Genomic DNA, 17033 nt, shown 5'->3' with positions numbered 1-17033 from the left:
CACCTCTGGTGTTTTCTCAAGAATCAGGCCCAGGTTCGGCCCCTCTTTTTCCACCGCGTCTATTTCCATTATTCTTTCTGTCCAAAACTTCAGTAGCTCCGCTACCTCATGGTTCCTGTGGGCGCCTCCAGCTTCCGAGTCTAAGAAGGGGTTGTAGGCCATTCCCATCACTCCAGACACATATTGGTATTCCCCCTTCTCGCTGATTCTCGAGTACTGCTCTGACGAGGCCAGGTTACGGTGAACATCATGTTCTTCTTCGAACTTCTTATTATAAAACCTCCGTACCTCGTCTAGCTTCCTATGGTTCTCTAGGGATAGTCTGGAACCCTCTTCCTTTTCTATTCCTGTGCTCTGATACACGTTCAAGATGACCGTTGAGACTCTTTTTTCCATGGTTTTGCTTGCGCTTGCTCTCTGTTGGCATGCCAGGATGGTGCTATCAGACATCATCGACATTATCCATCTCAAGAAACACGTGGCATCCTTTCTTCTGGCCAGGCTCAAGCCTGAGTTGTCCCTGGCTACGTGTTGCATCAGTGCCTGATACATCTCTAGCTTCTTGCTTCCCAACTTCAGCCTGTCATACGAGGTCAGTGTTTCCAACTCTATCCCCACCAGACTCCAGGTGAACATTAATTGTCCTGCAGTTCTAACGAAGGGATTCGCTATTAATGGTGTTGCTGATGAGGGTGTCCTCATTGCTTCTTCAAAATGATCCTTCAACAAACTCTGCCAGGACCTCTTCAGATGATTTGCCATTTCTATTCTATTAACCTCGGCCTTTTGCTGGGTGGCCCAATTACGTCGCTTGCGAGCTACTCCACTGTCCAACTTCTTCCAGCAGTCCTCCATTTCTTTCAATGTTTCAAGGGCCACCCACCACGTCCGGGAGGTGTTCCTCGTCTTGTTCCTTTCCAATGGATCACTTGTCACTCGCTTGCCCGTGGCCTGGTGTGCCTTCGAGATCCATTCTTTGCCGACATCTACTTCCCATGTCTGTCCGTTCGGTGAACCTCTCTTCACGTTTATCTTTTGAGGCTTGAAGTCTTCCTCCGATGTCGAACTGGTGGAAACCTCTATCTCCCTCTCTACTTCAAGTGGTCTTCTGAGCTCCGAGCTGCTCTTGTATGCCGCCGTCTTGCATCTAGCCAAAACCATGGGCGCCGTCTCTCTCAAGTTTCCTTCCAAAACAGCATCCACTGAAGGACTACCCAATCCTTCCACTTCTCTCTTCCTCTTGCGAGTCTTCACATCTCTACTTGAGGGTGTTGTGGCTACCATCACTGATTCGACCTCTCCATCCACTCCTTCCAACTCTTGCCTCCCCCCTGCTCGAGCCTTAAGGATATTAGTACTTTTAATCATATTACTAGTCCCAACCTTATCCCTTTTTATATCATCAACCATTTTATCTACAGTTTTTTGTCTCCGAGTAGAGCTGTCCTCACATTTTTCTTCTCTAGTCTTCGATCGTGAATTCCTCAGCTCTACCAGCTTGCTCAGTAGTTCTTTTCTCGCCTTCTCATCTAGGCCCGTTCCTATCAGAAGCGGTTCTCCAAATCTTACGACTGTGTCCCACAGTTCCTTCTTGAATTTGTCCAGCGTCGTCTCGCTGCCCACTTCTTGATTGAATTCTTCCAAGAACTCCTTCCAAGCATCGTCCTTCAGTGATCCCAGGAATATGTCCCTGTTCCCTTCGAAAGTGTTCTTTTCCCTTTCCTCCGAGCTCAAGAGTATCATCCCCATATTGAAGGTCTCACTTGCCAATGGCAATTCCAGATCCTTCCGGGGAGACGGAATCAGGGGTGGTGTGGCAGTATCTGCCCAATTTTCCTCGCTCAAGTCTTTCAACAGCTCTTGAGTGGTGAGCTCCTCCCCTGATGGCCCTGGTTCAGGCGTATTCCCCACTTCCATGTCTTCACCGGCTTCACTGAGAGTTTCATCCATACTCTCTTCTTCTGACTCATGTCTCCTTCTCTCGAGAATTTTCTTAAATCGGTCCTCGACGGGTCCGCTCCTCTTGTCTCCAGGTGTGTCCACGGACAGTGGTGATGGTGTCGTAGGATCCAGCTTTTTGTATTCCGTCAGTGCTACATGCAGTTGACCTGCTGCATCTAGTTCTGTTCCTTCCTGTCTTATTTCCACCTGTTCCAAGCCATAGGGCGCCTTATATTTTCTCGTGGCAAATTTCATGTCGTCTACCAGTGCGACGTGCCCCTCCATCACGATCATCCTGCCATCATCCCATATGGGTAACATGTTCTCAAGTCCCTCCTTCTCAAGAGTTCTCAAGACCTTCCGCACCTCATACCCTGGGGGCTGCGAACCTCTACTCTTTTTCGCTTGCGTCGTCCACTAATTTACCTTCATCTCGCTGGTATGGAAGTAGACCGCCGCCGTGTAGCCAATGAACAGGGGGTCCCAGCCATCAGTGAAATCCTTCTGCATTTCCTCCGTCGTCATCCTCGCCATTATGGAGGGAACTACCAAGGGACTATTCATTCCTAAGGTCATCCTCCTGACTATTGGGAACTCAGGCATGGTGGCTGGGAGGATTTCTTTCTCCATTATGGTCTCCAGCTCCCTCTTCACCAGTGCGAAGCACTCCTTCCAGGCAGGAATTCTCAAGATTTCTCGTCCGTCCGCCGTCAATTGGTTCAAGTTCCAGAATTTGGGATACATTTCAATGGGACCCTCTCGCTTGCCTCCCATTCTACATTGCATTTGCCCCCTGAAGTTGTACACTATCAGCTCGGCATCTTTCACCTTTCCAAAGAGTACCGTGTTGCTCATTCGCCCTCTGAGCACCTCCTGCTGACACCAATTTAACGCCGTCCCATCCAGTATACTGATAAGGCTCAAGTGCGTTACAGAGTGACGATACGTTGTCACCAGGGGGTCTGGGAACGCGTACGTCACTGCTGGACCATAAATGCAGGTCACCACCTCCTCTAGGCCCCGGATTATCCCCATTGGGTCCCACTTCATTGCCAGGCATAGGTCCGTCAGCAGAGGCATCCCTCTGTTCGTCTTCTTCCATTCTTCTCTCGAAGTTGGATTCTCATCTTCACCCGTCATGTGCCGATTTTGCATCATGAGGTATTGCACTAGCAACGTCTTCAATCCTGCGGCACACTTGTAGGAGCTGGTTTCAATGCTCGTGTGGACTCTCCCCATAGACAGAGGCTCTCTATATTCCATTAATCGATGAAACGACACCAATTCCCCATGGGTCAAGAGCACTAGTGCCAGGTACCCATCAACTCGAAGTGTCTCCACTCCCCGACTAAACATGTATGCTGGACCCATGTTGAACAAGTATCTGGGGTAGACCAAATACAGGGCCAAGAGCAGGCTGATGGGCATGCCCAGTATCTCCTGCACGAAGGCTCCAAAGATATCCGCCGTGGTACCGAATATTCCTGCCAAGAATTCCTTCTCCCAGCAAGGACTCAAGAACTTGAGAATCTCGTAATCCCTCCGAGTCTTCAATTCGCCTTTGGCGTGCTCTCTCCAGAACCCTGCGATCGTCACTTCATTGGCGGCCGAGACAAATCTAGCCACCGTCATGTCTCTTACTTCGGCCAGCTCCAGTTGCTTCTCTAGGAAACTCCAGACTTGCTTCACGAGGAGTGGTGCTTCCTCCCTTGTCTTATTCGTGGCGTTCTCCAGCCTTGGTGTCAAAAATGGCCACCAGCCATTCTCTTGAGTCAAACGATATTTCAACGATCCTAATTGCTTTTCCGTCTCGGCCACATTTCTTCTCTCGTTACTGGGACCTCTAGACTTGCTGGTGGAGTTCGTGATCTTCACATCCATACTCCGAAACCACAGGCTGGCCGTTAATTTGCTTATCGCCGGGTGATCGTCCCCGATGACTGGGCTGAACTTGAGCTGCCTGGCAAAGTTCGATATCTCTAGCAAGAGCACCTCGTCTAATACGATCAGGATGTCGGCTAGTCCATAAAAGCCCCTCAGTGCATGAGATATGTCCGCCCATGCCGCCGCCAATTCTGACTTGCGAAGCCTCAGGTTCGATGGCTCCAACTCCCGATTGGGGGCTGCCATTAGAATCCGCCATTCACTCCCTTCTGCTATCAGGATCAAGACCGCGTACACGAACTGTAGGGCGGGTGGCATATTCGCGTATCCAGGGGATGTGGTAAACACCACCTTCGTCTTGGACCCGAATCTCGAGACAACATTCTCTTGCACTTCATTCATCGCCGCAAACAACGCTTGAATGGCTTCCCATATCTTCCTCGATGTCGGAATTTCATCGCCCTTTAGTTGCTCAAGAAGTCCCATCGCGTGCAGGTGATCATTCATCCCTGCAAACAACAGCAGCTCAGGTTCACAGGGCATCTCCGACTTTATTGCCACTACCAGAGTTAACATCTGATTTAATTCAGCTCCTGGCAAAGAGTATATCAAAGTCTCCGGCCAGAACAACTTGGGAGACGTTCCTTCGAAGTCTGATCCCGCCACAATGACTACTCTCGCAGCAGCTGGGTCTGCTCTATCATACACTGCCAGGGTTTTGGCCAGCTGGGTACTCCCACAGGGCTTCCCGTACCTGGGATCTTCCGCCAATTTCGAGCCTTCGTAAGCGGCATCTGGCAATCCCGTTCCTCCCGGATTGAGTAGCTTGTCTACCACCTTCAACTGTGCCGGGGTTGCCAACCTGATCCTGGCGATGCTAGTTCGGTGCTTGGGAGGTTCTGCTATAAGTCCCGGACTCCCCAGCAGCTTGAGAGGTCTGTAGTTAATTGGTCCCATGATCGTTTTTGTGGGAATTCCCGTCAGGTCTGTGGTCTCCATCAACTTCGCTCTCGAGAAGTGCGCCTCATGAGCTTTCAACCAGTCCACGCAATGATGCCTATTCAAATCCTCGTGTGATACTCGTTCGATCCCCAGGGTTTCCGCCAATTCTTGCCTGCATTCCAAACTCTCTAGATCCAGTTCTTTCACCTTCTCAGGATATCTCAAGCGAGCGGTCTCCATAGACTTATTTTCCCGTTTGCTCTCTGCCACTACCACTGAGGATATCGCCGAGCTTGGAGGTGTTGATGACGTCACCTCCTCAGACTCCATTGGCGTGGCACTCTGCAATCTGGTCTGGCTGCTCCTTGAACTGTCTCTAGTGTCAACTCTCGGTCCCAAGCGACCAGACAAGGCCCTTGAGGCAAGGAATGGTGGGTTCGGAGGTGGTCCTAAAGTGAATTGGGCTGTCTCTAGCAGATCCGCCTCCAGCGCATTTATGTGTTCTTGGAAGACGTCGTTTAGCCACTCTGCTCCCCTCGGTCTATCAAAATTGATTCCATCACTGGAGGTGTCTTCAGGGAATCCCTCTTTCTCCATGCGCTCTGCCACGTCCAACAGTCTGACAGGGAGCACACTCTTCCGGTGGATGTCTCTTATCCCCTTGTTTAGGTTCCGCACCTTCTCGTTCATCTCCAAGGCGTGCTGATCAAACATCATGTTGTAGGGGACAGTACATATCGTCAACAGGATGGGGTCCATCTGAATCCTCAGTTCCTCAAGAAGGCAGCTCACCTTATCGTGCAGCCTTGTTATTTTCCTCGCTTCACCCCTTGATACATCGTTGGTCCCGATCATCAGGGTCACCGTGTATACTTTGGTCATCCCCAGCATGTCAAGCGTTGCTAACATCTGTGGCGTGGCAGCTCCAGCGAAACTCAAGATTCCCGTCTGCCAGTGCGATCGGATCCGGGTCAACACCCGCACCAGGCTGTCCCCTACGATTAGATGAACCGCACCTTCTGGTACCCGGGGTGGCGCCATGTACTGCACCCAGGCCGCATCATGAAAGCAGTCTCTCCTAGCTTTCTGCTCCGTACTCCAGTCCAGCCGATTGTGCCTGTGGTACCTCCCCTCTGTATTCTTCTTATAACTCAAGATCACGACACTCCTAACCGGCTGTTCCCTCCACGTCGGGGGAAGCTCCGGTCTTGCCGAACTCTCACGACTCTTTTGTCGCAATCTCTCGCCCAGTTCTCTCAGACGCGATGAGCCGCCGCTCACCTGACTGTCACTCGAGGTCGAGGTTGGGGTATATCCCGGCAGCTCCACATCCATCAGTGGGCGTATGGGTTGCGTCTCTAGGCTACGCAAGGAAGACGTTGCGTCATTCGGTATCCAAACTTCCAACCCTTCACTCATGTGTTCACGGGCCTCGCGGTCAAGGTTGAACCGTGCTCTTGCTCTGGGGGCTTCATCCACCTCCATACGTGACTCTGGCCTCGAGCTGGTGACCACTCGCTCCTTCGGCCTGGCTCCCTTCTGTGCATCAAGCTCGCGTTGTCGTTGTTCTATTCTGTCTAATTCCGACTTCAGTTGATCACGATTTGCGGCGTTCTCCCGCACCCTTAACTCCTGTTGATGCTCAGCTTTTTGTATCTCAAGCAACCTCAGAGCCTGGTCTCGCTCGTTGACCGCCTGGTCCCTTTCCAGCTGAACCTTCTCCCGATCCAGATTTGCCTGATCCCGATCGAGGTTCGCCTTATTCCTTTCCTTCTGCGTCTTCTCGAGCTCTTTCTTTAGAACACCTAGATCCGGATATGCCTCGGTCGTCTGTTGCATTCGTGACATCGATGGCACCCTACTCGAGCTCTGGCTTGTGGACCTCACTGTTGGCCTAGTCGGTAGTGGGAATTCCCCTGCGCCATATTCGGTATTTTTATTCAGGCCAGGATTCCTTGCCAAGTCAAAACCCTTTACTCCTCCATCCACATTCCAAGACAACCATCTGGTCTGTTCTTGGTTCGATATTCCCTCGGTGGTGTAGCCGATCATCAAGACAGCCTCCGTTGCAGACTCCCTGCACTCACCCTGGTCCTCCAACTGGAGGATGGCATTCAGCATCACCGCCATTCTCTCGTCTATTTGGGTGTAGTCCAAGTCCCTCAGGCGCCTGTACAGCTCATCAAGAGTGGGCTTCCTCAGGGCCGCGGGCACGGATTTCCATAATCGGTCTGCCATTCTTCGTGACTTCGGGATGTATACAGGTATGTGTTGACCAGCTCAAGAATTACCTTACCAGCTCAAGAATTACCTTACCGACTCAAGTATTACCCAACTCAAGAATTCTCTCGAAATGTTCCCTTGCAAATATTTGCTGCAAGTGCCGATTATCGCGAGTTCAATCAAGATTTCTCTCTCTGTTTCTCGCTGGAGTATAGTTGGATTTTCAACTTTGTTTTTCAAACTTGATCTGAAAACAGAAAGCATATTGAAACTTGACATGTCATGTTCCTAACCTAGAGACCCCCCTTTTACCAGTATGGTTAAAATCTTATCATTTTCATATCACTTAAAACAATTCAATTGGAATTCCCTTAAAAGCATGCAGATTCATTTTATGTTTTAGCACCGTTAACTCGTTTTAAAATTTAATTGTCATGCCAATCATATCTTTAAGATCCCTTTACCTGCGCCGCACCCCAGTACCTAACTCAAGACTCCTCACTCACACCCGACTCGATACCCCCATGTACCCGACTCAGGCGATGCTCAAGTAGTACTTCTTATGAAGATACACCATTATCTCAGTTTCTGCAAAGACCAGATGTAGGATAGCGTACAATTCCCTCGGGCTCAGTTTGCCCCTGTTCGGGTCATACACCGGCATTGAGACTTCTGTTATCCCTCTTTCAATCATGAAGTCTCGTAATCTTGTTAGTGCCAATATCACGTGTTCGGGATCGATTGTGTTTCTGTCATTGACCCTCGTTACTAGGAAGCACAGATATTTGCCCGGGACTTGTGCCACTGACGGTGGAAGCGCTGCCATCCCTCCCAGTCCTGGTCTCTGTCTGAACAGAAACTCTACATTCTGGTACTCTCTTTTGAAGTCAGCTTCCAATCTTGATTTGAAACTCATGTCCGCCGTGATGCAGATCGCGCTGGTCCTGTTTGACAGGATGAAGTCGCTATCTGTTATCATGATGTTCTCCGAGTATTCATTGGGTATTTCGAATTTCGTTTTGAAATTCCGACCTATAGTAGGCTCTGGCTCTTCTTCCTCCAGTTCCAATTCGCTCGTTTCTCTCACTTCCTTGAGCTTCTTTATCATCAAATTTTCGGTGTGGGTAAGTCCTACCCCCACTCCCCGGACAAAAATATTTATCGACGTCCCCGTCGATGTTGTCGGGTCTGAATTGTCCTGAGGAATGTCCAGTGGCCTGTCTGTTGCCGTCCATCCGAAAAGAGGGTCCTCTGTCTTCATGTAATTTGCTGCTGATACATCGACTTGCTGAATGCTTTGTCCTTCGCGGCTCTCGTCTTTGACATCACGCATCCACTCTAGAATCCTCAAGTTCGTGTTCTCCCTCCTCTCTATCTCACTCTGTTCGAGATCCGTTTCTACTTCTGGCGTCGAGTAATCATCCTGCGGATAATGACCACCATCGTCAATGACCTGCCATTCCTCTCCAGCTTCCAGTTCGCCTGCCTTCAGTAATTCCTCGCCCAATTTGTCTGGCTGTATCTTATCGATCAAGAAGTCGTCCCCGTACCTGTTGTACCTCATGCCTGTGCGTTTGCGATTGCCAGTCCTGGTTTCCGGTGGTGTTGTTCGATCCGGTTCCATCCATTTCGGCACCTCGTCTTGCTCCGGGTCGTTCCAGTCTTCTTCTAAAAATGATCCTGCATCAGACTCCACTCCTATCTTCTCATTGTCGTCCAAACTCAAGTTCTCATTACCATCATTTTTCTCTCTAGTGCCTTTCTCATTCACTTCACACGCTGGCTCTACCACCAGGTACTCAAGACCCTCCATGTCCTTCGGTATGCACCAATCCTCTGGAGACGGGACGTGAGGCTTCAGATTTTCATAATGTGCCGCTCGCCCCGTACTCAAGCGATAGAACCGTCCTTGTTGATGAACCTCCGTTATCATGAATGGTCCCCTCCACTTCTTGAGTAGTTTCTTTGTTCCCTTGGGCGGTATGACATTTTGGAAGACCCACACATATTGGCCCACTTCATATGGCTTTGCTCGTAATATTTTTTCGTCGTATTTCCTGCGTTGCCTCATTTGCGCTTGCGCCGTGTTCCTCCTGCATAGCTCGTTCAATTCCTGTTGTCTTTTGATCGCTTCTTTCACGTATGCCTGAGGCGACGTCCTTTTCCCTTCGTATTCCGGGTAAAAGAATGTCAGAGGCATTGCTCTCTCCCTGCCCGTCAACATCATGAAAGGACTGATGCCCGTAGTTGAGTGCTGTGTACTGTTGTAGGCTCCTACTACCTGTGGCAGGTATTTGTCCCAGTCCGTCATGTATCTTGAGCAGTACACCCTTAACATGTTGACCAGTGTCCTGTTTTGTCTCTCTACCAACCCATTGGTCTGTGGATGATAGGTTGTCGAGTGTGCTTGAGCAATGTGCGATCTCTTCATCAATTCTTTTGTCAAGTCCCCTACAAAAGCTTTGCCGTTGTCCGACTGGAAAGTCATTGGACAACCATACCGCGATATCCAATGCGTTATCAGATGATCACATGTCTCCTCGGCCGAGGCTGTTTGGCACGGGACCGCTTCCGCCAACTTTGTGAAGTGATCTATTATAACCAGTATCTGGTTATATCCCGACTCCGTCATGCAGATTTTTTGATGGTCTATCTGCACCACTTCATTGAACTCTGAGCTCTCAACGGACTTGATGGGAAACTTCATCTTCCTTGGGTCTTTTACCTGGAGACATGCCAGGCAGGCATTCACCCATCTCTCGCAAGCTTTTCTCATTCCTGGCCAATCAAACCTGTGAAGTATCCTTTGTTGTACTTTGTCTATCCCCTGGTGGCCCATCTGGTCGTGCGATCTGAAAAGCACCTCCGTTTGATACAACTGTGGCAGTATGATGAGGTTGTGTTTGTGTAATATCTTCTCCTCATCTTTCCTCTTGCATGCTACCACCCCATCAGCTGTGTGGTAGAGTAAGTCTTTTTTCTCTTTGTAGAACTGGCTCAAGATCTTGTAGCTGTCTTCCTCGAGTTCCCCCTTCTCCTTGACCCCCGACTGGATCCATTTGGAGAGGTTACTTGTCATTTTGTCATTCTTTTGGGCTCTTATTAGGTCTGACAGCCTATATCTTGCCTTGACATGCTCCTTTAGCGCCATGATCTGTCCATTCATCTCACCAGGTTTGTGGATGTCATCACTCAGCTTCACGCATATCATCCTTTTCACGATTTTCATATCATCTTCTGGCACCAGATTTGTTCTGACGTTTGAGTTGCATGATAGTTCTCTGTATGGCTTCCTTGAAACCGCAATTCTCTCAAGTTCCTCACCACCTCGTATCTCCTGTATCTCCACATTGTACGTTCCTGATGATGGATCCGTCTGTAACTCCCTGTCGTGGTGCCTTGTCTTCTCTTCCGCCAGTATCATGCACAGACTGTCCTGGTTTTCGCTGCTCTCATCCGAGTCTTCATCCCATCCTTCACGCTCCCCGGACAATTTTCCTTCTCCGGTTCCTTCTTCCGTGAACCTGGAACACTCCCCGGACTCTTGACCTGGTCCCAGGTGTTCAGTATTTTCCTTGAACGTCACTTTCTTTTTCCTAACCCTGGTCTGCTCCAGAATGTCTTCGGGGATTTTGTCAACTAGTGACCGCACGACATCTTCGCTGTCAGTGACGCTTCCTCTTGATGAGTCAGTATCGTTCACTGTCTCTTTTCTCCGAAGTATAGTGAATTCCGGTTTCTCTGTACCCTTCTCCTGGATCACGGGCTTATCATCTGATAGTTTCTCGAGCAACCTCATTAAGTCATCATCTATCTGCGCAGTTCCTGCTTCCACCTGGTTAAGATCATAGCCTTTTGCCTTGAGCGTCTCCTTCACGATCTTCGACTTGAGTATAATCTCAATCGGAATCCTCTTGTTCTTCCTCAAGATGGTCTTCTCTGGAGGCTCTTTAGGCAATTCAGGATGATCTTCTATCGGTTTGCCTGACTTGTCCAGCCATCTCGTGAGTGGAAGACTGTCGTACGTTTCCTTGTCCATGAATGAGAAGCCATCTTTGATTTCAGGTCTGTCTGCTTCTCTTTGCTCTTGTCTCTCATAGAACTCCGTCTTCTTACTCAAGCTGTCGGCATTCTGATGCTTATCTCGCGTTCTATGCTCAATTATCATGTTGTATCCGTCCAGGCGAACTATCCACCTCCCAATGTAACTTTGGTCCATTGAGTACGTTTTCAGCCAGCTCAGTGCTCTGTTGTCGACTCGCAACTTGAATGGTTCACTGCCCAAGTATGCCCTGTATTTCTCGACAAAGGTAACCACCGCGAACATCTCAGCTTTCGGTGCTCCGTACTTCATTTCCGTGTCACTCAGGACTTTGCTCCCGTACGCTATTGGTCTCAAGACTGTCTTCCCATTCCATTCTTGTTCTTGGTGGAGAATCCCAGAAATCGCGACTACCGACGCATCCGTGTCCAGCACGTACATCCCTTTCTCAGTCGGCATACCCAGTACTGGTGCCTCACATAGCTCTTTCTTTATCCTCTGGAATGACTCTTCTGCTGCGTTGTTCCACGTGAACTTCTTGCCCTTGTGTCTCATTAATTGTTGCATCGGGTATACCTTGTCTGCATAGCCTTTGATGAACTCTCTATAATAGTTAGCGAAACCCAGGAAGCTCATCAACTGGTGCTCTGTCTTCGGTGATTTCCAGGTCAGGACTGCTTCCACGGCATCCGTATCAGGTCTGATGCCGTGCTTGTCTACCATCCTGCCCAAGTATTTTATTGAGTCCTTGAGTATCTCGCACTTTGATGGTTTACACTTTAGCCCCGACCTCTTCATGCATGCAAACACTTCGTCTAGTCTCTCAATGTGGTCTTCCAGTGTTGGCGTCGCTATTACCACGTCATCCACGTAGCACATTACCAGGTTGCCATACTTCTTCGTTACGCCTATCAGCGCGTGTGCCATCAACCGCTGAAACGTGGCTGTGGCATTGCAAAGTCCAAACGGCATCCGTTTCCATTGAAACAGACCCAACTCGCAGGCAAACCCTGTCTTGTCCCTGTCCTGCTTCCTTAGTGGTACTTGCCAAAAGGCTGAGCCTAAATCAAGAGTCGTAAAAAATTTTGCATCACCTAACTTCGAGAGGCTCTCATCAATCCTAGGTATGGGATAGGCATCCTTCACCGTGACGGAGTTCAGGTATCGAAAGTCACAACAAAACCTCAACTGGTCGCCTTTCTTTTTGGCCATCACTACTCCACACGCCCACGGTGACTTGGATGGTTCTATCATGTCATACTCTAGTAACGTCTCGATCTCTTTTCTACACGCGTCCGATTTGTGTGGGGTCATGCGCCTCGCCCCCTCCCTGTGTGGTACCGCGTTTTCCTCAAGTTCTATTTCATGCTCAACGAAATTGCAACACCCGATATCCGCCTTATGCCTCGAAAAAACATCCTCGTTCCGCTCTAGTACGTCCTTGATGGCTTCGAGCTGTTCATCTTTCAGTTTGCCCCTCAAATGTTCAATCTCCGGCAGAACCGGTTTTTCATTTTGCATTTCATCTAGTGTGGGTCGCTCTGGAAAGTTCGAACAGCTCGAAAGACCATCATCCGTTTCTGACTTAAGTGATTTAATAAGACCTGAAGAATCTTTTATTTTCTGCAATCGTCTCAAGATACAAATTTTGTCCCTGTGATTGGGACAATCCACAACTTCATTTTGTTTTGAGTTCTCAATTGTTTCATATCGAGTTTTAACCGGTAAAGCATATCCCAGTTTCCTCCCTCTCTGTATCGTGATCGGTATATCAAGGGTATTCAACAAGACACTGACGCAGAGGCCGCTCTTCGTTATCGAAAATGATCTTCCTAAAACAGCAGCACTTTGACTATTAGGATTCGGAACTATGCACACTTGCTTGTTGTCACTTAGTTCATTGTAATTTTTCATCCTCAAACTTACGATTGCCGCTTCATTAGCTTTTAGCCTCACCCTCCTACTCAAGAATACCGGTGCTTTGTTTTCATTTGCCATTATTAAATTTACCGGTTTGATTGCGTACCTCCTATCCGGGTTCCGTATCCTGAACATTGCGTTATTTAAATCAATCGTTACGTCGAAATTCCTGATGAAGTCTCTGCCCAAAATGAATTGGTCAGATTCATCTAGGTTTTCTACCACGATAAAGCTCATCCACAGGTTACGTTCCCCCAAATTGAGGGCTATTATCGGCGTCCTGCCCAGCACCCGTAGGGCCCCTTTGTTTGCAGCTGACAGCCGTATTCTCGAGTCTATCAAGTCACCTTTGTCAAAGCCCATCTTCTCCCAAGTTTCGATTGGTATAACGCTCAAGACTGCTCCCGTGTCAAGCAACCCACGCAACTGAGTCTTCTTGCCACTTATATCCAGCACGTGCCCTGTCACATCTGCCTCCGTCCCGATGTGCATTGCATCTTCCTCAAGCATGGCGCAGTGTCCAATCGATCTCACTTTCAATTCTTCTTTCCCTACGTAGATTTGTCCAATTAGGTCTTCGTCACATGTTATCATCGTCTTGGTATAGATGTTAATCCCATCTATATTTAGCATCACCTCGTGTGGACCATAAGCTTCAGTATACCTGTTATCAACACGTACCGACTTGCTGCCCCCTCTCGTCAGTAGTGCTCTCAGCGCTCTAGAAGTCGTTTGTGGGCTTATACGACTCAAGTAATCTGCGTACACATCAATATGCATTATCGTCTGGTCGCTCGGCTCGCCCAGGTTTCTGGTTACCTCGTGGCCGCCCACTGTGATTATCGACATTAATCTAGCCCCGATTCTCGATATGCCGAATGGCTTTCCCGTAATCATTTTTACAGTGTTACAATTCCCTGTCTTCGTTGAGCCTGGTACAGCCTCTGGTATTTGTTTCGATCCGGTTAATGCCTCGTTAAAATTCTGTCTTTCTATCTCCAGCTTTAGTCGTTGCTCTATTTCTTTCGCAGCCAGATCCTGTTTCACTTTAAAATTGCTTCCGTCGCCGCTTTCTCATAATTTATCTCTAGAGAGTTCCCTGCCGCGGATTCTATGGCATCATTAACATGTGATACAGCTTTCACTGTCTTCGTCGGCAATTCCGTGCTTGGTGCTCCTAAGTTCCTCGATTCAAATTCGTTTTGCCTGTTCCGCTGATTCTGCACCGCCGCTAATTCCAACTTATGTTTAGGGTGACTCTGGTCCTTGACCGCTTCCCAGAACAAGGGACAATCCATTCGGAAGTGCCCCTCCTGGTTACAGAAGAAGCATCTTGCGCCTATCTTGATGATTAAGCCACTATAGTACTCGTGTTCCTCCATCTGGCTCATGTCCTCCTCATCTGGTGCATATCCTAGACTCTTCATGCCTTGTTTGTATGTTGTGCAGTCAGCCACGTGGTGATCCGCCGACCCGCAGTTCGCGCATGATCTGCGCTTGTCCATGTCGTCTCTAGGTTTGTACCATGACGACCTCTGCGGTTGACTTCCCCCTTGCGTGTTCCTGTTTTCTGAATACGAGTATTTCTTGGGTTTCATCAGCATGTATTCCCTTGATTTCTGTCTCATTTCTTCTGGGGTTGGTGCGCTGTCTTTCGACAATGTGTAGTATGTTGCTAACATTGTCCTTAAGTCGTCACTTTTTACCCCATCAATGAACTTCGAGGCAATGCTAAAGTTTCTTCTGTTTGTCGACTCCTCTGGGTCACTCCTTCTTCTCAAGCTCTCTAGATCATCTAAGAACCGATCTATTGACTCGTCGTCCCTCTGCCTTCTCTTTTCAAATCGCATCATCGCTTGGTGACCCTTCATGCCTGACCCGAATCGATTCAGCAATATCTTGAAGATCTTGTCCGCGGTATCGCGTTCTTCTTCTTTCTTCGCAACCACGCATTTTAATGCTGTGCCTTCTAAATTGCTGAGTATGGCTGTGCATGCTTGTCTTTCATCGTTCAAGTTGTCTTGCTCTAGATGTAATCTCATCACCTCCACCCACGTGTCAATGCATCCATCTGAGTCGTCTTTGAATTCTTTTGGCTTCTTGAATGTTTTTCTTGATTTCCCTTCTCTCCTATCGCTCGAGTTAGTGTTCCTCGTGGCGAAGGCCTCTAGAGTCCTGTTCATCATCTCCCAAGTGTTTGCCCATGTCATAGCATCCGGACCTGCGTTGCTGTTAGCTGTTGAGTCCCCCGGACCAGTCGTTGTACTTGACATTCCATTCTTCATGATTGTTTTAGCAGCTGTTGGTGCTATGCTCACCGTATCCCGGTTTAAGGGCAACGGTGTCGATTGCCGTTTGTTCCTTTGTGGTTCCACAAAGTCAACTCTGGTGCCTTGCGTGCGATCCGCTGCCGGTCTTTCTTGTGAGGTAGAATTACTCAAGATTGCATCCAATTTCACCTGTATTGCACACGAACTTTCGGCCTGATTTTTGCTCATTGTGTCCATTCTCTTTTCCAGGCTACCTAATTGGCTGTTGACATCATCATATCGGTTTTTTAACTGTTGCAAATCTTTTTTGATGTTCTTATCTCGTTCTTCATTGGTGGTTTCTACATTATCTGACATTTCCTTGAGTCTCTCTTCTGTTGCCTTGGCCAGGTTAAAATAACTATCCAGATACTCGTTTTTGTTGTATCTTAATTCTTTTCTTATCACTTCTCTGTCCTCTTTGCTGTGCTTCAGCTTTTTGTCGATCTGATTCAGTTTCGCCATCAAGTCACCTAGCTCAAGAGTAGCCTCTTCATGGTCAGCCGTCGGTTTTTCTTCGGCCGTCGCTTCTGCTCTAGTTTGTCCCTCTCTCGGATTGGCTTCTGTCGTCTTCGTGCTCACTGTTCCAAATGTTCGTGCTCTTCCAGCTTTTGGTTCTTCAGTCACGTTCTCTTTCGTTTTTATTCCGACCATCATCGCCAACCTTTCTGTAAAAGATGTCTTTTTTACTTGAGAGTCTTCTTCCACCGTTTCTTCGGTGTTGCCTATTGCATCTTCCACGTTGTCTATTGGTGAGAATTCTATGGGTTTCGAGTTTGGTTCTTCTGCATTGGGCATTGGAGTTGACTCCGTCGCTATTTTCCTTGTTTCATCTACACTTTGATCAGGTGTCTCTAGATCAATCTCGATGGTGGGTTCTACTCGTTCCCCTTCCATGCCCTCTCTTGCTCTCTCCGTTGTACTCCTTGTGCTGACCATGTTAACTGAAAAGTTCTTCTTTGTTATCTTTGGGCCCATTGATGTTGTTTTGCGTAGCGACGAATTATACTTTGCTTCGGTAGGTCTTTTTTCAGCTACCGGTACCCTGCTCCGCCTCATTATTTCTATTTACAATTGCTCTTATTTACAATTTTACTATATACACAATCCTATTCTAAGAATAAAATCTTTCGAGAAAAAAAAATTTCTTAAAAAAAAATATACAACGTGGTGAAAACCTTGTTTCAGTTCTCTTTATTAACTTTTCGAGAAACTTTTCTTATTCGTGGTCTCAACCGTACCTGGTTCCAATTAGTCTTGTTCTATCTTAATTCTATCTTAAAACACTTCTTGTAATTTTACTTCAATTTTTATACTGTCCCAAGACTTCCAATTGCCGTCCCTACTCTTCTTTGTACCCCCCCAGGCTTCTTTCTCCTGTCCCAAGACTGTTCGGTACCGTCCCAGTACTTTCCGGCAGTGTCCCAAGACTCTTGTCCAAGACTACTGTCCCAAGACTAGTGTCCCAAGACTAGTGTCCCAAGACTACTGTCCCAAGACTAGTGTCCCAAGACTACTGTCCCAAGACTAGTGTCCCAAGACTACTGTCCCAAGACCCTGTCCCAAGACCCTTGTCCCAAGACCCTCGTCCCAAGACCCTGTCCCAAGACCCTGTCCCAAGACCCTGTCCCAAGACCCTGTCCCAAGACCCTTGTCCCAAGACCCCGTCCCAAGACCTTGTCCCAAGACCCTGTCCCAAGACCTTGTCCCAAGACCCTGTCCCAAGACCTTGTCCCAAGACCCTGTCCCAAGACCCTGTCCCAAGACCCTTG

The sequence above is a fragment of the Symsagittifera roscoffensis genome, chromosome 1 (assembly GCF_963678635.1).
Source record: "Symsagittifera roscoffensis chromosome 1, txSymRosc1.1, whole genome shotgun sequence".
NCBI classification, from domain to species: domain Eukaryota; kingdom Metazoa; phylum Xenacoelomorpha; order Acoela; family Convolutidae; genus Symsagittifera; species Symsagittifera roscoffensis.
This window is presented reverse-complemented; position numbering follows the sequence as displayed.